Source organism: Salvelinus namaycush, chromosome 4 (genome assembly GCF_016432855.1).
Source record: "Salvelinus namaycush isolate Seneca chromosome 4, SaNama_1.0, whole genome shotgun sequence".
In the NCBI taxonomy this organism is placed as follows: domain Eukaryota; kingdom Metazoa; phylum Chordata; class Actinopteri; order Salmoniformes; family Salmonidae; genus Salvelinus; species Salvelinus namaycush.
In genome coordinates this window covers 76,040,329-76,064,495 of record NC_052310.1, presented here as the reverse complement: position 1 = coordinate 76,064,495, position 24,167 = coordinate 76,040,329, and the positions used below count along the sequence as shown (strand labels likewise).

At 40.1% G+C, this 24,167-nt stretch overlaps 2 long non-coding RNA genes across 2 annotated transcripts; both read right to left on the bottom strand.

Moving 5' to 3' along the window:
- Positions 1-9,129: 9,129 nt before the first annotated feature.
- LOC120045733 lies at positions 9,130-12,494 on the bottom strand. The gene is made up of 3 exons (XR_005476752.1): positions 12,312-12,494; positions 10,204-10,280; positions 9,130-9,197 (listed from the first exon to the last, which is right to left on the bottom strand). It is a non-coding gene; the product is annotated as an uncharacterized LOC120045733 (long non-coding RNA).
- Positions 12,495-20,975: 8,481 nt separating this feature from the next.
- LOC120045732 lies at positions 20,976-23,014 on the bottom strand. The gene is made up of 3 exons (XR_005476751.1): positions 22,832-23,014; positions 21,204-21,280; positions 20,976-21,043 (listed from the first exon to the last, which is right to left on the bottom strand). It is a non-coding gene; the product is annotated as an uncharacterized LOC120045732 (long non-coding RNA).
- Between the last annotated feature and the right edge of the window lie 1,153 nt (positions 23,015-24,167).

Here is a 24,167-nt window from a genome sequence, read left to right as displayed (position 1 = left end):
GTGGACACGCTTTGTGACTTTGGAATTGTTTACCAAACGCGCTAACCAAAGTAGCTAATTGGACATAAATAACGGACATTATCGAACAAATCAAGCATTTATTGTGGACCTGGGATTCCTAGGACTGCATTCTGATGAAGTTCATCAAAGGTAAGGAAACACGTCGTTGAGAAGGCTAAGAACGATATGTGCTTTCACGTCAGAGTCTCCAAAAGTCTCCAATAACACCAGAAAAGGTCGCTAGATTTGTCACTAGTCGCTTTTTTGAAAATGTGTAGCTAGAGGGGTCTGAATACTCGATAAATATAGCGACAAAGTCACTAAGTTGGCAACACTGTTCAGACCACAGGTACACTTCCAATTGACTCAAATCATGTCAATTAGCCTATCAGTAGCTTCTAACGCCATGACATCATTTTCTGGAATTTTCCAAGCTGTTTAAAGGCACAGTCAATTTAGTGTATGTAAACTTCTCACCCACTGGAATTGTGATACCGTGAATTATAAGTGAAATAATCTGTCTGTAAACAATTGTTGGAAAAATGACTTGTGTCATGCACAAAGTAGATGTCCTAACCGAAATTGTTGCATGTTGCGTTTATATTTTTGTTCAGAATATATACTGTATATATATATATATATTTCATCAATATACGTTACATCCTAATGAATGTCTAAAGCCTATATTCAACCAGATCAAGTGTTTACCAGCGATAGCCGACACCTGCATGGCTGATGTTTTGCTGGTGTCGGGGGTGGAACTGCATTGGAACTGTCAAATCGGTGAGCAGCTGCTCTTATGATCATTGTCATGAATCCACATCCGTCTCACTAGCGTTAGAAGTTCAGAAATAGAAAGTGTAGGCTATATAGAAATAATGACTCACATTGAAAATCATTAAACAAAATAATGACGCTTTTTATCAGCCTAATCGAGGTGTAGATTACATTTCACATTCCAGTGTTTGTACTTGTAAACAAGGCTGCATGGGATTTCTCTTAATGCGACTCCGTGAAGCCAATGGCAATGTCCAGGTATAATGCAGGGAGCCGCTTGTGGATTTTACAGCTCTAATGCAGTTCCACCTCTTACATCATCAAAACGGATGTCGGCTAAAGCGTATCTAAAGTGGTTCCCTGCGTTGTTGGACATTAGACTGTCAAAGCGCCAGCAAATCACCTCGAAGTGATTTTATTTTGGGCATTCTGTTTCAAAGTATTCCCATGCATAATAGGCACGTGATCATATACAAATGTAAGCAAGGTTTTAAATGATGATTTATTAATATTACATCTGTTTGAGTTTCTTGTGGTCAATTTGCAGTCTACAAATTATTTCTAATTATGTTCTGCCCCCCTGAACATCCGCTCAAGAAAAAATCAGCCTGCACTGAATTTAGTTGATGATCCCTGGACTTGTGCGTCACGGCTCTCCTTAGCTGTGTACCATGTGAGTCGCGTCAGCCAGGCTAGTAAACAACAGGCAGATTTTTTCTAAATATCCATGAAATCTTCTATTACAGGCCTGGCGCCTCTGACGATAGAAGGGTACGCTGTTTTGATCAAAACAGATTTGATAGGGGAGTTAGTAGAAAGAGTTTCACTATTTCAAGGGAAGGGTGTACAATATGGACGTTGTCTCTTAGGATTCTCCACTGGTTACAGTTTACTTATCAGTATGACATCCTCCCACATGGCAGGGCATTCTGCTGCTAAAAGAGGTCAATAACCAATCTGCCAAGTCTGCTACTATTGGCTCTTCCCATTGTAGACATGGAAGGCACAGTTTGGAAATAGGGTCGTTCCACAAAAATAGTGCCTTTTCTGCCCCTTTGATATTCTAAGTAGAAATTGTGCACTTGTAACGGATGTGAAATGGCTAGCTAGTTAGCGGGTACGCGCTAGTAGCGTTTCAATCAGTTACGTCACTTGCTCTGAAACCTAGAAGTAGTGTTGCCCCTTGCTCTGCAAAAGCCGCGGCCTTTGTGGAGCGATGGGTAACGATGCTTCGTAGGCGACCGTTGTTGATGTGTGCAGAGGGTCCCTGGTTTGCGCCCGGGTCGGGGCGAGGGGACGTACTAAAGTTATACTGTTACACACTAATAAGGCTGTTATGTTAAATTAAGTTCAATTTAATATAGACCACATGGACAATTCAATAAAATAGATTTTGCTATATGAATAAAGACTTGCTAAAGTGTCCCTCCTTGCACCCTCTGACTTTCAGGAAGATTTAACCCACTTAACCACTCTGAATTCTCAATAATTGCCACTCCTTGTTGCACACAACAAGCTTCCATTCCCCCTTTCAGAAGGGGATTTATGGCTGATTTAAGATCATCGTCAACCCTGTTACGTTCAAGCCTGTTAAGGTCAACCCTGTTAGGGTCAACCCATTTATGGTCAACCCTGTTACTTTATTTGGCATTAATAGGAACTTATAGTATATTTTTTATTTAACCCTTTGAGATGGGAAAACTCTTTTTTTATTAAGTTGAACATATGCTCTTTATGACAGGATGTTAATTAGGTGAAATCAATATTTGTTTTTACCAAGTTACGCTCTTCAAAAGGCACTGAATTGGTGGAACGACCCAGGCAATAGAGACAGTTTTGAATTGGGCGAGCTTGTTTTGCATAGCGTAACATAACAGGCGTAAAATAAACGCCTGAAGCTAGATCCCTTAGAGCAGCGTTTCCCAAACTCAGTCCTGGGGACCCCCCTGGGTGCATCTTTTGTTTTTAAAGCCTTGTTTATATCTGGTGCTAAAATGCAACCTTTGTCCTGATATAGTCCACATTCTGATTGTGCCCACATTGTATCTGTTGCACAAATGTGTCTCATTTCCCTCCATTGTGCCAGCATTGTAATCAGATATCGGGTCCCCCCGTATGCAAATTATTTGACATATTCTAAAATAATATTTAATTATTCATTTTAAGACATATATTGATGCCATAAGTCAATGGCGTCACAGGGCAAAGATTTTAGAAGACGGGATAATGATGATTTAAATGGTTTCACTGTCTAAAACCATCTACACTTGTAAGATATCCAGACACAATGGATCCCTGACTACCTTAAGATCTGATCACAATGAGACTTAATCATCTACACCTGCCTAAAAATGTGCGCACAATCAGAATGTTGACAAGATCAGAACAAAGGACGCATGTTAGAACCAGGTATAAACAGGGCTTTAGGGGCCCGGCGGTGTACACTGACCATCGACGACAAGGTCAGCTATCAGGGGTGGTGGATACAAACCAACTTCTAATCATTGATTGACAAACATTAACAGCCATTTGCATTATAGACAATTGGAAGTGTCATGGCTGTGTCTGAGAAGCAAGTCTTGCTTATTTGATCTGTCTGACAGTTTGTCATTATTTGTCGTGTTTTAGTTAGTGACCAACATTTGCCGCCCCCGGGTCTACAGCATTCGATTACAACGGCAAACTCTGCCTTCGCCGCTTACATAGTTCAGGGTGCCCCGGCTGTGCAAAATGAGCTCACCCACTCTGTTGTTGTTCATGGCTGTAAACAGGAAGTCGCCTGGCTGTGTACCGTATGATGATGTTATATTGCTGAGCTTGGCAACCAGTGGAAAATGTGACATATGTACACTAATGTAAGTGCAGGCAATGTCTGTTTGACTGCTTCTCCCACATTAACCTGAAACCAATAAACCCCAACCCCATCCGAGTTTTATTGCTGTAACCCAATGGAAAGTGATACAAATTGACATACTCCATCTACCTTAGGATACTTCTAGTAAAATTAGACATTTAAGTGAGTTTTAAACCATCTGTTTCCATAAAATGTGGATTTAGCAGTTGTCACAAAAGGCTGGCCAGTAACCCACTCCAGTAGATGTTCACATACAGTTTTTTCCACAAACATATTAGCTACTCATATTTCCCTCACAGAGATATGCTGCTTCAAAATATTACACAATTAATATTATTTGAGACGTGTGGTCTTTGTTCAAGGGTCCTGCCTGTCACTTTGACCCTTCTAAGAGACTGAACGTTTTGCTTTTGGCACTTGCTGCTGCCTAGATCCACAGAGGTGCTTTTCAACTGTGATCAATGGCCAAGGACCAGAGACAAAGACATGCCATTGGAACTGAGTGCACCTCTCCTGCTTAGCTTTTTATTGAACCATTCAATGACTTCACAGTTGACTGCAAGGTGGACTAAGGCCAGGCAGACAAAGTACTTTCCACTGCACAGATGATATTCAACACAAACACACTTCTACAACATTTGGATCCTGACCACTTTAAATCGATTATGTACAATGGGACAGAAGCAGTCCGACAAAAAAAATAATAATATAAACTTGTGTTTTCATGGTTTGCTCTGTCAATACACAAAACTATACACAATGATGGTGAAACACAGTGTATATATATATATATACACACAGTTGAAGTCGGAAGTTTACATACACTTAGGATGGAGTCATTAAAACTCGTTTTTCAACCACTCCACAAATTTCTTGTTAACAAACTATAGTTTTGGCAAGTCGGTTAGGACATCTACTTTGTACATGACACAAGTCATTTTTCCAACAATTGTTTACAGATTATTTCACTTATAATTCACTGTATCACAATTCCAGTGGGTCAGAAGTTTACATACAGTAAATTGACTGTGCCTTTAAACAGCTTGGAAAATTCCAGAAAATGATGTCATGGCTTTAGAAGCTTCTGATAGGCTAATTGACATGATTTGAGTCAATTGGAGGTGTACCTGTGGATGTATTTCAAGGCCTACCTTCAAACTCAGTGCCTCTTTGCTTGACATCATGGGAAAATCAAAACAAATCAGCCAAGACCTCAGGAAAAGAATTGTAGACCTCCACAAGTCTGGTTCATCCTTGGGAGCAATTTTCAAACGCCTGAAGGTGCCACGTTCATCTGTACAAACAATAGTATGCAAGTATAAACACCATGGGACCACACAGCTGTCATACCGCTCAGGAAGGAGAAGCATTCTGTCTACGAAAGATGAACGTAATTGGGGCGATAAGTGCAAATAAATCCCAGAACAACAGCAAAGGACCTTGTGAAGATGCTGGAGGAAACAGGTAGAAAAGTATCTATATCCACAGTAAAACGAGTCCTATTACGACATAACCTGAAAGGCCGCTCAGCAAGGAGGAAGCCACTGCTCCAAAACCGCCATAAAAAAGCCAGACTACGGTTTGCAACTGCACATGGGGACAAAGATCGTACTTTTTAGAGAAATGTCTTCTGGTCTAATTAAACAAAAATAGAACTGATTGGCCATAATGACCATCGTTATGTTTGGAGGAAAAATGGAGAGGCTTGTAAGCCGAAGAACACCATCCCAACCGTGAAGCACGGGGGTGGTAGCAACATGTTGTGGGGGTGCTTTGCTGCAGGAGGGTCTGGTGCACTTCATGAGGCATCATGAGAAAGGAAAATGACGTGGATATATTAAAGCAACATCTCAAGACATCAGTCAGGAAGTTAAAGCTTGGTCGCAATGGGTCTTCCAAATGGACAATGACCCCAAGCATACTTCCAAAGTTGTGGCAAAATGGCTTAAGGACAACAAAGCCACGGTATTGGAGTGGCCATCACAAAGCCCTGACCTCAAACCTATAAATAATTTGTGGGCAGAACTGTGATTCTGGAGGCCTTACAAACCTGACTCAGTTACACCAGCTCTGTCAGTAGGGATGGGCCAAAATGTACCCAACTTATTGTGGGAAGCTTGTGGAAGGCTACCCGAAAAGTTTAACCCAAGTTAAATAATGTAAAGGCAATAATACCAAATACTAATTGAGTGTATGTAATCTTCTGACCCACTGGGAATGTGATGAAAGAAATAAAAGCTGAAATAAATCACTCTCTACTAATATTCTGACATTTCACATTCTTAAAATAAAGTGGTGATCCTAACTGACCTAAGACAGTGAATCTTTACTAGGATTAAATGTCAGGAATTGTGAAAAACTGAGTTTAAATGTATTTGGCTAAGGTGTATGTAAACTTCTGAACTTCAACTCTGTATATATATACACACACACACACACACACATATATATACACATACACATATATACACATACATATTTTTATATATAAATATATACAGTGCATTCGGAAAGTATTCAAACACCTTGACTTTTTCAACATTTGTTACGTTACAGCCTTATTCTAAAATTGATTAAATTACTTTTTTCCCTCATCAATCTACACACATTACCCCATAATGACAAAGCAAAAACAGGTTATTAGAAGCTTTTGCAGGTAGCCTAGTAGTTAGAGCGTTGGGCAAGTAACCAAAAGGTCACTGGTTCAAATACCCGAGTCAACAAGGTGAAAAATCTGTCGATATGCCCTTGAGGAAGGCACTTAACCCTCATTTGCTCCATGGGCACTGTACTACTATGACTGACCCTGTAAAACAACACATTTCACTGCAGTGTGTGAATTCAGTGTGAATTTTTAAATTTTTAAGCGGATCTGATTGAATAGAGCCCTAAGTCAACATATTACACCATTTCAGTGGCCATGGGGTCACTTTTATTCTATGTAGCTAATACTGAAGGGTTATGGCATCTTCTTCCTGAGCATACACCGTTGATGGTTCGCATAAATGGTATCTATGTATGTGATCAACAACGGAACAATAAAGCAATTTAGAGGCATATAATGCACATATAGACCTCCTATATGCATGATGGATATGGGAGTGGCAATACATGTACAGTACCAGTCAAAAGTTTGGACACCTACTCATTCCAGGGTTTTTCTTTATTTGGACAATTTTCCACATTGCAGAATAATAATGAAGACATCCAAACTATGAAATAACACATATGTAGTAACCAAAAAAGTGTTAAACAAATCAAAATATATTTAATATTCTTCAAAGTAGCCACCTTTTGCCTTGATGACAGCTTTGCACTCTTGGCATTCTCTCAACCAGCTTCATGAGGTAGTCACCTGGAATGCATTTCAATTAACAGGTGTGTCTTGTTAAAAGTTCATTTGTGGAATTTCTTTCCTTCTTAATGCATTTGAGCCAATCAGTTGTGTTGTGACAAGGTATGGGTGGTACACAGAAGATAGCCCTATTTGGTAAAAGACCAAGTCTATATTATGTCAAGAACAGCTCAAATAAGCAAAGAGAAACGACAGTCCAAGAACTTTGAAAGTTTCTTCAATTGCAGTCGCAAAAACCATCAAGCGCTATGAAACTGGCTCTCATGAGGACTGCCACAGGAAAGGAAGACGCACAGTTACCTCTGCTGCAGAGGATAAGTTCATAAGAGTTACCAGCCTCAGAAATTGCAGCCCAAATAAATGCTTCAGAGTTCAAGTAATAGACACATCTCAACATCAACTGTTCAGAAGAGACTGCGTGAATCAGGCCTTCATGGTCGAATTGCTGCAAAGAAACCAGTACTAAAGGACACCAATAAGAAGAAGATACTTGCGTGGGCCAAGAAACATGAGCAATGGACATCAGACCGATGGAAATATGTCCTTTGGTCTGATGAGTCTAAATGTGAGATTTTTGGTTCATTCAAGACTTTTGGAAAAGCATTCCTCATGAAGCTGGTTGAGAGAATGCCAAGAATGTGCAAAGCTGTGATCAAGGCAAAGGGTGGCTACTTTGATTAATATAAAATCAAAAATATATTTAGATTTTGTTTAACACTTTTTTGGTTACTACATGATTCCATATGTGTTATTTCATAGTTTTGATGTCTTCACTATTATTCTACTATGTAGAAAATAGTAAAAATAAAGAAAAACCCTTTAATGAGCAGGTGTGTCCAAACTTTTGACTGGTACTGTATATACATGAATATTATGTACAGGCATAATTCAAAGATACAGTACTCACATATGAACAGCACATAGCGCCATCAATACAAAACTAATCCTGTACATCACATCACATGTAAAAATCTATCGGGTAATTGGCAGTAAACTTGTGATCATGCATCTGATATACATTATGTACAAAAAATCCATAGAATGAGAAAAACATTGGCATGAATACTATGGTTCCCCTCCTATATTCTACAGCTGACCTTAGCAGTCTGAAATGAATGTAAATTGATTGGTTCACCTCATCACAGAAATATCAAAGAAATGCTTCACATTTTATGACCAGGAAAAAAGCTCAATGGATTCATCTGGGACCGTAAAATACTAACATTTATCATATACTTTCAAACTACACAGACCATCCATTATTAACAGCTCAACCAATCTGAAGGGCAGACCAATGTGTTCTGAACTTGCTCTAAATTTGGAAAGAGAGAATGGAAGAATAGCCTACATAGATCAATAGGGTTCACTCTGCTCTGTCTCTGTAAAAGATATGCTCAATAATGGTAAGTGTTCCAGAAAACATGACAAAAACAGTAACGATACATATTCCTTACTATCTAGGCAAAATTCATGTTGTCCCAGCCACTTTGAGATCAGCATCAACAATCACCCCTTAAAACAAGACCCAAACACCTTCATTTCCACCATCAAGACCACGTGGCGGTAAACGTAACCATTTCTTCCTAACACCTTGCCATGCACTTCCATGATTACGTTAAGTTAAGGACTATGTGTCTGATTTGGTTATATTTGTCATTGCACTGTTGAGGAAGCTTGCAAGTAAGCATTGCATTGCACGGTTTACGTTATATCCTGTGCATATCACAAATAAACATTGATTTGATTACTGTTACCTTTGGCTGGACTTGCCTAACCTACAACATTGTCATAGTTGCAAAACCATTTCCCTTCCAGTCCATGGGGACTTGGTCAAGGCCTGTTAAGGTGCTTTAGGGAAGCCAAAAAGTATGTGGGTAATGAAATCAGTGCTGTGTTACAAAGTGCAACAGTTTTGTCCTTCATGGATACTGGCCTCTCTCTCTGTCACTTTTCACACAGCACTAAAGCCCAGTCTGGTCTGTGTAAGCAGGTGTGGCCCAATGTAATCAACCTCTATTGATCTGTAGAGCTGGAGACAGGTTGGCCCTGGGAGACGGTGTCCATGTGTCCGTGCCTAGGGGCATCCAGGCCCCAGGCTCCGGGGAAAAGCCCGATGGTGAAGCCCGCAGCGGAGAGAGAGAGCCTTTAGGCAGTGCCGGCCGCCGACCAGCACCCCCACTGGAGAGAGAAATGCCTCAGGGCCGATGGAATCTGCCAAGGCACAGGGAAACAGACACTGTTGGATCAGAACTGCAGTCTGCACCTTATAGCACACTGTTACTAGGCTGTTACGCACACCTCTAAAAAGAGGGAACGCAACTCCCTGCTGCAACTCAACTCTCCGTGAAGCGAAAGAGGTATGGACCGTAGGTGCGAGAAAGGACGACAAAGGCAGAATTTACCGTTACTAGGATTTATTTCCTACACGGTAATATGGGGAAAAGGGGCTGGACGGAACCAAAGGAAAGAAAGTAAATATCAAAGCTCCCCCTCTCCTATCTAACCTGCCTACCCACTTAACTTTCCTAACTTAGCACCACCTGGTGCCCTAACCAAAATACAGGGGGTGGTCCGCCCAGGTCTTACCTAGTGTGCCTAGACATTGAATATACTACGGGTATATGTATGCCCTCGGGCATCTTGCCTAAGCACTCCCTAAGTGCCTTCCCCTTCCCCCCTGGGAACAAATGAAACAGAATAATTATTAACAATTTCACAAACACTTTACAACAAAACTGAGTAAACTAACTCAGGCCACTAAAGAAGCTTTGACAAAGCAACAAACACAGAACTCTTTCTAATGATTTCTCCAAAACATTCAATCTCCCTCTAATCTTTTCTCCAACATATTCAATCTCCCTCTAACCTCCAATCATTTCTCTAAAACATTCAATCTCCCTCTAACCTCAAATCATTTCTCTTTCCTCTCTCCTGAACAGAACACTGGCTTTATATCTTCAGGTGGCAATGGTGATTAGAGTCAGCTGCTTCTTGACGAGGGGGCGGAGTCAGCTCCAATCATCAATTAGCCTGGGGTCGACCAATCAGTTGGTTGGGGAGGCTTCCAGGAAGCCATCTCCTGAAACACACACACTCAAATACAACACAGAAACTGGGGAACGTAACATAGGCCTAAATCAAACAGCAGTTTATTATCTTGTGTGACTCATAATGAAGTGTAATGGCTGGGGATCAATAACGTTCAAGTTGTCATTACCTGGTAAATTGCTTGCTCTCTTCATGAACTTCCATCTCTTTGCTTTTGAACTCATTCAGTTCTTTACGGATAGCAGCCTGAGGGAATATAAACATTCAGTTCTTTACGGATAGCAGCCTGAGGGAATATAAACATTCAGTTCTTTACGGATAGCAGCCTGAGGGAATATAAACATTCAGTTCTATATGGATAGCAGCCTGAGGGAATATAAACATTCAGTTCTATATGGATAGCAGCCTGAGGGAATATAAACATTCAGTTCTTTACGGATAGCAGCCTGAGGGAATATAAACATTCAGTTCTATATGGATAGCAGCCTGAGGGAATATAAACATTCAGTTCTATATGGATAGCAGCCTGAGGGAATATAAACATTCAGTTCTTTACGGATAGCAGCCTGAGGGAATATAAACATTCAGTTCTATATGGATAGCAGCCTGAGGGAATATAAACATTCAGTTCTATATGGATAGCAGCCTGAGGGAATATAAACATTCAGTTCTTTACGGATAGCAGCCTGAGGGAATATAAACATTCAGTTCTATATGGATAGCAGCCTGAGGGAATATAAACATTCAGTTCTTTATGGATAGCAGCCTGATGGAATATAAACATTCAGTTCTTTATGGATAGCAACCTGAGGGAATATAAACATTCAGTTCTATATGGATAGCAGCCTGAGGGAATATAAACATTCAGTTCTATATGGATAGCAGCCTGAGGGAATATAAACATTCAGTTCTATATGGATAGCAGTCTGAGGGAATATAAACATTCAGTTCTATATGGATAGCAGCCTGAGGGAATATAAACATTCAGTTCTATATGGATAGCAGCCTGAGGGAATATAAACATTCAGTTCTATATGGATAGCAGCCTGAGGGAATATAAACATTCAGTTCTTTACGGATAGCAGCCTGAGGGAATATAAACATTCAGTTCTTTACGGATAGCAGCCTGAGGGAATATAAACATTCAGTTCTATATGGATAGCAGCCTGAGGGAATATAAACATTCAGTTCTATATGGATAGCAGCCTGAGGGAATATAAACATTCAGTTCTATATGGATAGCAGCCTGAGGGAATATAAACATTCAGTTCTATATGGATAGCAGCCTGAGGGAATATAAACATTCAGTTCTTTATGGATAGCAGCCTGAGGGAATATAAACATTTAGTTCTTTATGGATAGCAGCCTGAGGGAATATAAACATTCAGTTCTTTACGGATAGCAGCCTGAGGGAATATAAACATTCAGTTCTTTATGGATAGCAGCCTGAGGGAATATAAACATTCAGTTCTATATGGATAGCAGCCTGAGGGATTATAAACATTCAGTTCTATATGGATAGCAGCCTGAGGGAATATAAACATTCAGTTCTATATGGATAGCAGTCTGAGGGAATATAAACATTCAGCTCTATATGGATAGCAGCCTGAGGGAATATAAACATTCAGTTCTATATGGATAGCAGCCTGAGGGAATATAAACATTCAGTTCTTTACGGATAGCAGTCTGAGGGAATATAAACATTCAGTTCTATATGGATAGCAGCCTGAGGGAATATAAACATTCAGTTCTATATGGATAGCAGCCTGAGGGAATATAAACATTCAGTTCTATATGGATAGCAGCCTGAGGGAATATACAAATTCAGTTCTTTATGGATAGCAGCCTGAGGGAATATAAACATTCAGTTCTATATGGATAGCAGCCTGAGGGAATATAAACATTCAGTTCTATATGGATAGCAGCCTGAGGGAATATACAAATTCAGTTCTTTATGGATAGCAGCCTGAGGGATTCATAGATTAATTGTCAAATTTATGGATTCATTGTCAAACTATCAGACCATCAATAGCTTCAGACAGGCAACATATTTAATATAACTGAAGATGAAATGGTAGATAACTCATTATCTGTGAATAATATATTTATAGCATTGTTCAGGTAGCTGGAATACATGAGGAAGAAAATGCTAACAAAAAGTTTTTTAATTATGCCTTTTTATAACCTCTCTTATTCCAAGTATTTAATGGCATTGTGAATGTCAAGTGTTTTAGTCGCTTTAGCAATAACATTATACAGTAGGAGTCTGGAACCCACTTTGTCAGCTGGCGTGAGCCTGGCCCAGGGTTTGTCTGCGCGACGGTCATAGTCCTTAGCATCTGTGCACTCCACGTACTCATTGAAGCGCAGAATCCGCCGAGCCACCAGCTCTGCTACTGTCGGCCTCACACTCAACTATACAAACACACACGAAATATACAGAGTGGACAAAACATTAGGAACAACTGCTTTTTCCATGACATACTGACCAGGTGAATCCAGGTGAAAGCTATGATCCCTTATTGATGTCACTTGTTAAATCCACTTCAGTGAGTGTGGCTGAAGGGGAGGAGACAGGTTAAAGAAGGACTAAGCCTTGAGACAATTGAGACATGGATTGTGTATGTGTGCCATTAAGAGGGTGAAAGACCAAGACAAAAGATTGAAGTGCCTTTGAACGGGGTATGGTAGTAGGTGCCAGGTGCATCAGTATATGTCAAGAACTGCAACGTTGCTTGGTGTGTATCAAGAATGGTCCACCACCCAAAGGACATACAGCCAACTTGACACAACTGTGGGAAGCATTGGAGTCAACATGGGCCAGCATCCCTGTGGAACGCTTTCGACACCTTGTAGAGTCCATGCCCTGACGAATTGAAGCTGTTTTGAGGGGGTGTTCCTAATGTTTGGCATACTCAGTGTAAGTAGCCAGTGATTGACAACTGTAAAGTGTGACTTCTAGACAAGACAGCTGCGGCATGGGAGATGGATAGAGAGTTGTTGGAAGAGTTTAAGTCCTTCCACAATGCCATACAGGAGCATTGTGTTGAAACTACACTCCAGTTCTAATTATATCTAAGGTCAAGCAGTGTTGGCCTAACCCTGGAAAATTCCCTCTTCCCCCTGCCACCACAGGGGCGAACAATCTGAGGAATTTCAAGCAGCCTGATACTACACTGAGGCATGCTTCTCACACAGAGCTGGAATGCCCTACAGTACGCACTGTGGCAACTGAGTCATACAGTTGCTGTATTTTGGCTTGTCAAAAAACTCTAAAATGATGAGTTTGTTATTTTCTATTATACTTTTTTAAACAATGGAATAAACACAATAATCTGCCTCCACCTTCAATGTGGGTTCTGAATGTGACCATGTGTGCACCCCCTCACATTGTATAACCCTAAATGAGTTTGACATTTGTTTGGTAATTCATAAATTAAGAAATTGTTTGGTAATTCAGTGAATGAGTTTGAAATGTGTTTGGTTCCAGTTTATTCAGTTCCGGTTATGTCCACCAGATGGATATGTGTACCACAAATATCAACAAAAGTCATCAGACTGGTAATTCACCCAAGTTAAACAATTTAAAGGCAATGCTACCAAATACTAATTGAGTGTATGTAAACTTCTGACCCACTGGGAATGTGATTAAAGAAATAAAAGCTGAAATAAATCATTCTCTCTACTATTATTCTGATATTTCACATCTTTAAAAAAAAGAAGATGAAAGACTTGCTAAAGTGTCCCTCCCTGCACCCTCTGACTTTCAGGAAGATTTTAACCCACTTAACCACTCTGAATTCTCAATAATTGCCACTCCTTGTTGCACACAACAAGCTTCCATTCCCCCTTTCAGAAGGGGATTTATGGCTGATTTAAGATCATCGTCAACCCTGTTACGTTCAAGCCTGTTAAGGTCAACCCTGTTAGGGTCAACCCATTTATGGTCAACCCTGTTACTTTATTTGGCATTAATAGGAACTTATAGTATATTTTTTATTTAACCCTTTGAGATGGGAAAACTCTTTTTTTATTAAGTTGAACATATGCTCTTTATGACAGGATGTTAATTAGGTGAAATCAATATTTTTTTTTACCAAGTTACGCTCTTCAAAAGGCACTGAATTGGTGGAACGACCCAGGCAATAGAGACAGTTTTGAATTGGGCGAGCTTGTTTTGCATAGCGTAACATAACAGGCGTAAAATAAACACCTGAAGCTAGATCCCTTAGAGCAGCGTTTCCCAAACTCAGTCCTGGGGACCCCCCTGGGTGCATCTTTTGTTTTTTGCCCTAGCACTATACAGGTGATTCAAATGATCAAAGCTTGACAATTAGTTATTTGAATCAGCTGTGTAGTGCTAGAGCTAAAACCAAAATGTTCACCCCTTGGGGTCCCCAGGACCATGTTTGGGAAACCATGCCCTATATTCTGGTCTTGACGAGAAGAAAAAAAAGTTGCGTCACAGGCTCTCTCCATTATTTCCATTTCTCCTGAAAACCGGAACATCTGGTTGTTGGGGACTGCGGGGGGGGGGGGGGGGGGGGGACTGCAATTAAAGCCTTGTTTATATCTGGTGCTAAAATGCAACCTTTGTCCTGATATAGTCCACATTCTGATTGTGCCCACATTGTATCTGTTGCACAAATGTGTCTCATTTCCCTCCATTGTGCCAGCATTGTAATCAGATATCGGGTCCCCCCGTATGCAAATTATTTGACATATTCTAAAATAATATTTAATTATTCATTTTAAGACATATATTGATGCCATAAGTCAATGGCGTCACAGGGCAAAGATTTTAGAAGACGGGATAATGATGATTTAAATGGTTTCACTGTCTAAAACCATCTACACTTGTAAGATATCCAGACACAATGGATCCCTGACTACCTTAAGATCTGATCACAATGAGACTTAATCATCTACACCTGCCTAAAAATGTGCGCACAATCAGAATGTTGACAAGATCAGAACAAAGGACGCATGTTAGAACCAGGTATAAACAGGGCTTTAGGGGCCCGGCGGTGTACACTGACCATCGACGACAAGGTCAGCTATCAGGGGTGGTGGATACAAACCAACTTCTAATCATTGATTGACAAACATTAACAGCCATTTGCATTATAGACAATTGGAAGTGTCATGGCTGTGTCTGAGAAGCAAGTCTTGCTTATTTGATCTGTCTGACAGTTTGTCATTATTTGTCGTGTTTTAGTTAGTGACCAACATTTGCCGCCCCCGGGTCTACAGCATTCGATTACAACGGCAAACTCTGCCTTCGCCGCTTACATAGTTCAGGGTGCCCCGGCTGTGCAAAATGAGCTCACCCACTCTGTTGTTGTTCATGGCTGTAAACAGGAAGTCACCTGGCTGTGTACCGTATGATGATGTTATATTGCTGAGCTTGGCAACCAGTGGAAAATGTGACATATGTACACTAATGTAAGTGCAGGCAATGTCTGTTTGACTGCTTCTCCCACATTAACCTGAAACCAATAAACCCCAACCCCATCCGAGTTTTATTGCTGTAACCCAATGGAAAGTGATACAAATTGACATACTCCATCTACCTTAGGATACTTCTAGTAAAATTAGACATTTAAGTGAGTTTTAAACCATCTGTTTCCATAAAATGTGGATTTAGCAGTTGTCACAAAAGGCTGGCCAGTAACCCACTCCAGTAGATGTTCACATACAGTTTTTTCCACAAACATATTAGCTACTCATATTTCCCTCACAGAGATATGCTGCTTCAAAATATTACACAATTAATATTATTTGAGACGTGTGGTCTTTGTTCAAGGGTCCTGCCTGTCACTTTGACCCTTCTAAGAGACTGAACGTTTTGCTTTTGGCACTTGCTGCTGCCTAGATCCACAGAGGTGCTTTTCAACTGTGATCAATGGCCAAGGACCAGAGACAAAGACATGCCATTGGAACTGAGTGCACCTCTCCTGCTTAGCTTTTTATTGAACCATTCAATGACTTCACAGTTGACTGCAAGGTGGACTAAGGCCAGGCAGACAAAGTACTTTCCACTGCACAGATGATATTCAACACAAACACACTTCTACAACATTTGGATCCTGACCACTTTAAATCGATTATGTACAATGGGACAGAAGCAGTCCGACAAAAAAAATAATAATATAAACTTGTGTTTTCATGGTTTGCTCTGTCAATACACAAAACTATACACAATGATGGTGAAACACAGTGTATATATATATATATACACACAGTTGAAGTCGGAAGTTTACATACACTTAGGATGGAGTCATTAAAACTCGTTTTTCAACCACTCCACAAATTTCTTGTTAACAAACTATAGTTTTGGCAAGTCGGTTAGGACATCTACTTTGTACATGACACAAGTCATTTTTCCAACAATTGTTTACAGATTATTTCACTTATAATTCACTGTATCACAATTCCAGTGGGTCAGAAGTTTACATACAGTAAATTGACTGTGCCTTTAAACAGCTTGGAAAATTCCAGAAAATGATGTCATGGCTTTAGAAGCTTCTGATAGGCTAATTGACATGATTTGAGTCAATTGGAGGTGTACCTGTGGATGTATTTCAAGGCCTACCTTCAAACTCAGTGCCTCTTTGCTTGACATCATGGGAAAATCAAAACAAATCAGCCAAGACCTCAGGAAAAGAATTGTAGACCTCCACAAGTCTAGTTCATCCTTGGGTGCAATTTTCAAACGCCTGAAGGTGCCACGTTCATCTGTACAAACAATAGTATGCAAGTATAAACACCATGGGACCACGCAGCTGTCATACCGCTCAGGAAGGAGAAGCATTCTGTCTACGAAAGATGAACGTAATTGGGGCGATAAGTGCAAATAAATCCCAGAACAACAGCAAAGGACCTTGTGAAGATGCTGGAGGAAACAGGTAGAAAAGTATCTATATCCACAGTAAAACGAGTCCTATTACGACATAACCTGAAAGGCCGCTCAGCAAGGAGGAAGCCACTGCTCCAAAACCGCCATAAAAAAGCCAGACTACGGTTTGCAACTGCACATGGGGACAAAGATCGTACTTTTTAGAGAAATGTCTTCTGGTCTAATTAAACAAAAATAGAACTGATTGGCCATAATGACCATCGTTATGTTTGGAGGAAAAATGGAGAGGCTTGTAAGCCGAAGAACACCATCCCAACCGTGAAGCACGGGGGTGGTAGCAACATGTTGTGGGGGTGCTTTGCTGCAGGAGGGTCTGGTGCACTTCATGAGGCATCATGAGAAAGGAAAATGACGTGGATTATTAAAGCAACATCTCAAGACATCAGTCAGGAAGTTAAAGCTTGGTCGCAATGGGTCTTCCAAATGGACAATGACCCCAAGCATACTTCCAAAGTTGTGGCAAAATGGCTTAAGGACAACAAAGCCACGGTATTGGAGTGGCCATCACAAAGCCCTGACCTCAAACCTATAAATAATTTGTGGGCAGAACTGTGATTCTGGAGGCCTTACAAACCTGAATCAGTTACACCAGCTCTGTCAGTAGGGATGGGCCAAAATGTACCCAACTTATTGTGGGAAGCTTGTGGAAGGCTACCCGAAAAGTTTAACCCAAGTTAAATAATGTAAAGGCAATAATACCAAATACTAATTGAGTGTATGTAATCTTCTGACCCACTGGGAATGTGATGAAAGAAATAAAAGCTGAAATAAATCACTCTCTACTAATATTCTGACATTTCACATTCTTAAAATAAAGTGGTGATCCTAACTGACCTAAGACAGTGAATTTTTACTAGGATTAAATGTCAGGAATTGTGAAAAACAGAGTTTAAATGTATTTGGCTAAGGTGTATGTAAACTTCTGAACTTCAACTCTGTATATATATACACACACACACACACACACATATATATACACATACACATATATACACATACATATTTTTATATATAAATATATACAGTGCATTCGGAAAGTATTCAAACACCTTGACTTTTTCAACATTTGTTACGTTACAGCCTTATTCTAAAATTGATTAAATTACTTTTTTCCCTCATCAATCTACACACATTACCCCATAATGACAAAGCAAAAACAGGTTATTAGAAGCTTTTGCAGGTAGCCTAGTAGTTAGAGCGTTGGGCAAGTAACCAAAAGGTCACTGGTTCAAATACCCGAGTCAACAAGGTGAAAAATCTGTCGATATGCCCTTGAGGAAGGCACTTAACCCTCATTTGCTCCATGGGCACTGTACTACTATGACTGACCCTGTAAAACAACACATTTCACTGCAGTGTGTGAATTCAGTGTGAATTTTTTAATTTTTAAGCGGATCTGATTGAATAGAGCCCTAAGTCAACATATTACACCATTTCAGTGGCCATGGGGTCACTTTTATTCTATGTAGCTAATACTGAAGGGTTATGGCATCTTCTTCCTGAGCATACACCGTTGATGGTTCGCATAAATGGTATCTATTTATGTGATCAACAACGGAACAATAAAGCAATTTAGAGGCATATAATGCACATATAGACCTCCTATATGCACGATGGATATGGGAGTGGCAATACATGTACAGTACCAGTCAAAAGTTTGGACACCTACTCATTCCAGGGTTTTTCTTTATTTGGACAATTTTCCACATTGCAGAATAATAATGAAGACATCCAAACTATGAAATAACACATATGTAGTAACCAAAAAAGTGTTAAACAAATCAAAATATATTTAATATTCTTCAAAGTAGCCACCTTTTGCCTTGATGACAGCTTTGCACTCTTGGCATTCTCTCAACCAGCTTCATGAGGTAGTCACCTGGAATGCATTTCAATTAACAGGTGTGTCTTGTTAAAAGTTCATTTGTGGAATTTCTTTCCTTCTTAATGCATTTGAGCCAATCAGTTGTGTTGTGACAAGGTATGGGTGGTACACAGAAGATAGCCCTATTTGGTAAAAGACCAAGTCTATATTATGTCAAGAACAGCTCAAATAAGCAAAGAGAAACGACAGTCCAAGAACTTTGAAAGTTTCTTCAATTGCAGTCGCAAAAACCATCAAGCGCTATGAAACTGGCTCTCATGAGGACTGCCACGGGAAAGGAAGACGCACAGTTACCTCTGCTGCAGAGGATAAGTTCATAAGAGTTACCAGCCTCAGAAATTGCAGCCCAAATAAATGCTTCAGAGTTCAAGTAATAGACACATCTCAACATCAACTGTTCAGAAGAGACTGCGTGAATCAGGCCTTCATGGTCGAATTGCTGCAAAGAAACCAGTACTAAAGGACACCAATAAGAAGAAGATACTTGTGTGGGCCAAGAAACATGAGCAATGGACATCAGACCGATGGAAATATGTCCTTTGGTCTGATGAGTCTAAATGTGAGATTTTTGGTTCATTCAAGACTGTTGGAAAAGCATTCCTCATGAAGCTGGTTGAGAGAATGCCAAGAATGTGCAAAGCTGTGATCAAGGCAAAGGGTGGCTACTTTGATTAATATAAAATCAAAAATATATTTAGATTTTGTTTAACACTTTTTTGGTTACTACATGATTCCATATGTGTTATTTCATAGTTTTGATGTCTTCACTATTATTCTACTATGTAGAAAATAGTAAAAATAAAGAAAAACCCTTTAATGAGCAGGTGTGTCCAAACTTTTGACTGGTACTGTATATACATGAATATTATGTACAGGCATAATTCAAAGATACAGTACTCACATATGAACAGCACATAGCGCCATCAATACAAAACTCATCCTGTACATCACATCACATGTAAAAATCTATCGGGTAATTGGCAGTAAACTTGTGATCATGCATCTGATATACATTATGTACAAAAAATCCATAGAATGAGAAAAACATTGGCATGAATACTATGGTTCCCCTCCTATATTCTACAGCTGACCTTAGCAGTCTGAAATGAATGTAAATTGATTGGTTCACCTCATCACAGAAATATCAAAGAAATGCTTCACATTTTATGACCAGGAAAAAAGCTCAATGGATTCATCTGGGACCGTAAAATACTAACATTTATCATATACTTTCAAACTACACAGACCATCCATTATTAACAGCTCAACCAATCTGAAGGGCAGACCAATGTGTTCTGAACTTGCTCTAAATTTGGAAAGAGAGAATGGAAGAATAGCCTACATAGATCAATAGGGTTCACTCTGCTCTGTCTCTGTAAAAGATATGCTCAATAATGGTAAGTGTTCCCGAAAACATGACAAAAACAGTAACGATACATATTCCTTACTATCTAGGCAAAATTCATGTTGTCCCAGCCACTTTGAGATCAGCATCAACAATCACCCCTTAAAACAAGACCCAAACACCTTCATTTCCACCATCAAGACCACGTGGCGGTAAACGTAACCATTTCTTCCTAACACCTTGCCATGCACTTCCATGATTACGTTAAGTTAAGGACTATGTGTCTGATTTGGTTATATTTGTCATTGCACTGTTGAGGAAGCTTGCAAGTAAGCATTGCATTGCACGGTTTACGTTATATCCTGTGCATATCACAAATAAACATTGATTTGATTACTGTTACCTTTGGCTGGACTTGCCTAACCTACAACATTGTCATAGTTGCAAAACCATTTCCCTTCCAGTCCATGGGGACTTGGTCAAGGCCTGTTAAGGTGCTTTAGGGAAGCCAAAAAGTATGTGGGTAATGAAATCAGTGCTGTGTTACAAAGTGCAACAGTTTTGTCCTTCATGGATACTGGCCTCTCTCTCTGTCACTTTTCACACAGCACTAAAGCCCAGTCTGGTCTGTGTAAGCAGGTGTGGCCCAATGTAATCAACCTCTATTGATCTGTAGAGCTGGAGACAGGTTGGCCCTGGGAGACGGTGTCCATGTGTCCGTGCCTAGGGGCATCCAGGCCCCAGGCTCCGGGGAAAAGCCCGATGGTGAAGCCCGCAGCGGAGAGAGAGAGCCTTTAGGCAGTGCCGGCCGCCGACCAGCACCCCCACTGGAGAGAGAAATGCCTCAGGGCCGATGGAATCTGCCAAGGCACAGGGAAACAGACACTGTTGGATCAGAACTGCAGTCTGCACCTTATAGCACACTGTTACTAGGCCTAAATCAAACAGCAGTTTATTATCTTGTGTGACTCATAATGAAGTGTAATGGCTGGGGATCAATAACGTTCAAGTTGTCATTACCTGGTAAATTGCTTGCTCTCTTCATGAACTTCCATCTCTTTGCTTTTGAACTCATTCAGTTCTTTACGGATAGCAGCCTGAGGGAATATAAACATTCAGTTCTTTACGGATAGCAGCCTGAGGGAATATAAACATTCAGTTCTTTACGGATAGCAGCCTGAGGGAATATAAACATTCAGTTCTATATGGATAGCAGCCTGAGGGAATATAAACATTCAGTTCTTTACGGATAGCAGCCTGAGGGAATATAAACATTCAGTTCTTTACGGATAGCAGCCTGAGGGAATATAAACATTCAGTTCTATATGGATAGCAGCCTGAGGGAATATAAACATTCAGTTCTATATGGATAGCAGCCTGAGGGAATATAAACATTCAGTTCTATATGGATAGCAGCCTGAGGGAATATAAACATTCAGTTCTATATGGATAGCAGTCTGAGGGAATATAAACATTCAGTTCTATATGGATAGCAGCCTGAGGGAATATAAACATTCAGTTCTATATGGATAGCAGCCTGAGGGAATATAAACATTCAGTTCTATATGGATAGCAGCCTGAGGGAATATAAACATTCAGTTCTTTACGGATAGCAGCCTGAGGGAATATAAACATTCAGTTCTATATGGATAGCAGCCTGAGGGAATATAAACATTCAGTTCTTTACGGATAGCAGCCTGAGGGAATATAAACATTCAGTTCTATATGGATAGCAGCCTGAGGGAATATAAACATTCAGTTCTATATGGATAGCAGCCTGAGGGAATATAAACATTCAGTTCTATATGGATAGCAGCCTGAGGGAATATAAACATTCAGTTCTATATGGATAGCAGCCTGAGGGAATATAAACATTCAGTTCTTTACGGATAGCAGCCTGAGGGAATATAAACATTCAGTTCTTTATGGATAGCAGCCTGAGGGAATATAAACATTCAGTTCTATATGGATAGCAGCCTGAGGGAATATAAACATTCAGTTCTATATGGATAGCAGCCTGAGGGAATATAAACATTCAGTTCTATATGGATAGCAGCCTGAGGGAATATAAACATTTAGTTCTTTATGGATAGCAGCCTGAGGGAATATAAACATTCAGTTCTATATGGATAGCAGCCTGAGGGAATATAAACATTCAGTTCTTTATGGATAGCAGCCTGAGGGATTATAAACATTCAGTTCTATATGGATAGCAGCCTGAGGGAATATAAACATTCAGTTCTATATGGATAGCAGCCTGAGGGAATATAAACATTCAGTTCTATATGGATAGCAGCCTGAGGGAATATAAAAATTCAGTTCTTTATGGATAGCAGCCTGAGGGATTCATAGATTAATTGTCAAATTTATGGATTCATTGTCAAACTATCAGACCATCAATAGCTTCAGACAGGCAACATATTTAATATAACTGAAGATGAAATGGTAGATAACTCATTATCTGTGAATAATATATTTATAGCATTGTTCAGGTAGCTGGAATACATGAGGAAGAAAATGCTAACAAAAAGTTTTTTAATTATGCCTTTTTATAACCTCTCTTATTCCAAGTATTTAATGGCATTGTGAATGTCAAGTGTTTTAGTCGCTTTAGCAATAACATTATACAGTAGGAGTCTGGAACCCACTTTGTCAGCTGGCGTGAGCCTGGCCCAGGGTTTGTCTGCGCGACGGTCATAGTCCTTAGCATCTGTGCACTCCACGTACTCATTGAAGCGCAGAATCCGCCGAGCCACCAGCTCTGCTACTGTCGGCCTCACACTCAACTATACAAACACACACGAAATATACAGAGTGGACAAAACATTAGGAACAACTGCTTTTTCCATGACATACTGACCAGGTGAATCCAGGTGAAAGCTATGATCCCTTATTGATGTCACTTGTTAAATCCACTTCAGTGAGTGTGGCTGAAGGGGAGGAGACAGGTTAAAGAAGGACTAAGCCTTGAGACAATTGAGACATGGATTGTGTATGTGTGCCATTAAGAGGGTGAAAGACCAAGACAAAAGATTGAAGTGCCTTTGAACGGGGTATGGTAGTAGGTGCCAGGTGCATCAGTATATGTCAAGAACTGCAACGTTGCTTGGTGTGTATCAAGAATGGTCCACCACCCAAAGGACATACAGCCAACTTGACACAACTGTGGGAAGCATTGGAGTCAACATGGGCCAGCATCCCTGTGGAACGCTTTCGACACCTTGTAGAGTCCATGCCCTGACGAATTGAAGCTGTTTTGAGGGGGTGTTCCTAATGTTTGGCATACTCAGTGTAAGTAGCCAGTGATTGACAACTGTAAAGTGTGACTTCTAGACAAGACAGCTGCGGCATGGGAGATGGATAGAGAGTTGTTGGAAGAGTTTAAGTCCTTCCACAATGCCATACAGGAGCATTGTGTTGAAACTACACTCCAGTTCTAATTATATCTAAGGTCAAGCAGTGTTGGCCTAACCCTGGAAAATTCCCTCTTCCCCCTGCCACCACAGGGGCGAACAATCTGAGGAATTTCAAGCAGCCTGATACTACACTGAGGCATGCTTCTCACACAGAGCTGGAATGCCCTACAGTACGCACTGTGGCAACTGAGTCATACAGTTGCTGTATTTTGGCTTGTCAAAAAACTCTAAAATGATGAGTTTGTTATTTTCTATTATACTTTTTTAAACAATGGAATAAACACAATAATCTGCCTCCACCTTCAATGTGGGTTCTGAATGTGACCATGTGTGCACCCCCTCACATTGTATAACCCTAAATGAGTTTGACATTTGTTTGGTAATTCATAAATTAAGAAATTGTTTGGTAATTCAGTGAATGAGTTTGAAATGTGTTTGGTTCCAGTTTATTCAGTTCCGGTTATGTCCACCAGATGGATATGTGTACCACAAATATCAACAAAAGTCATCAGACTGGTAATTCACCCAAGTTAAACAATTTAAAGGCAATGCTACCAAATACTAATTG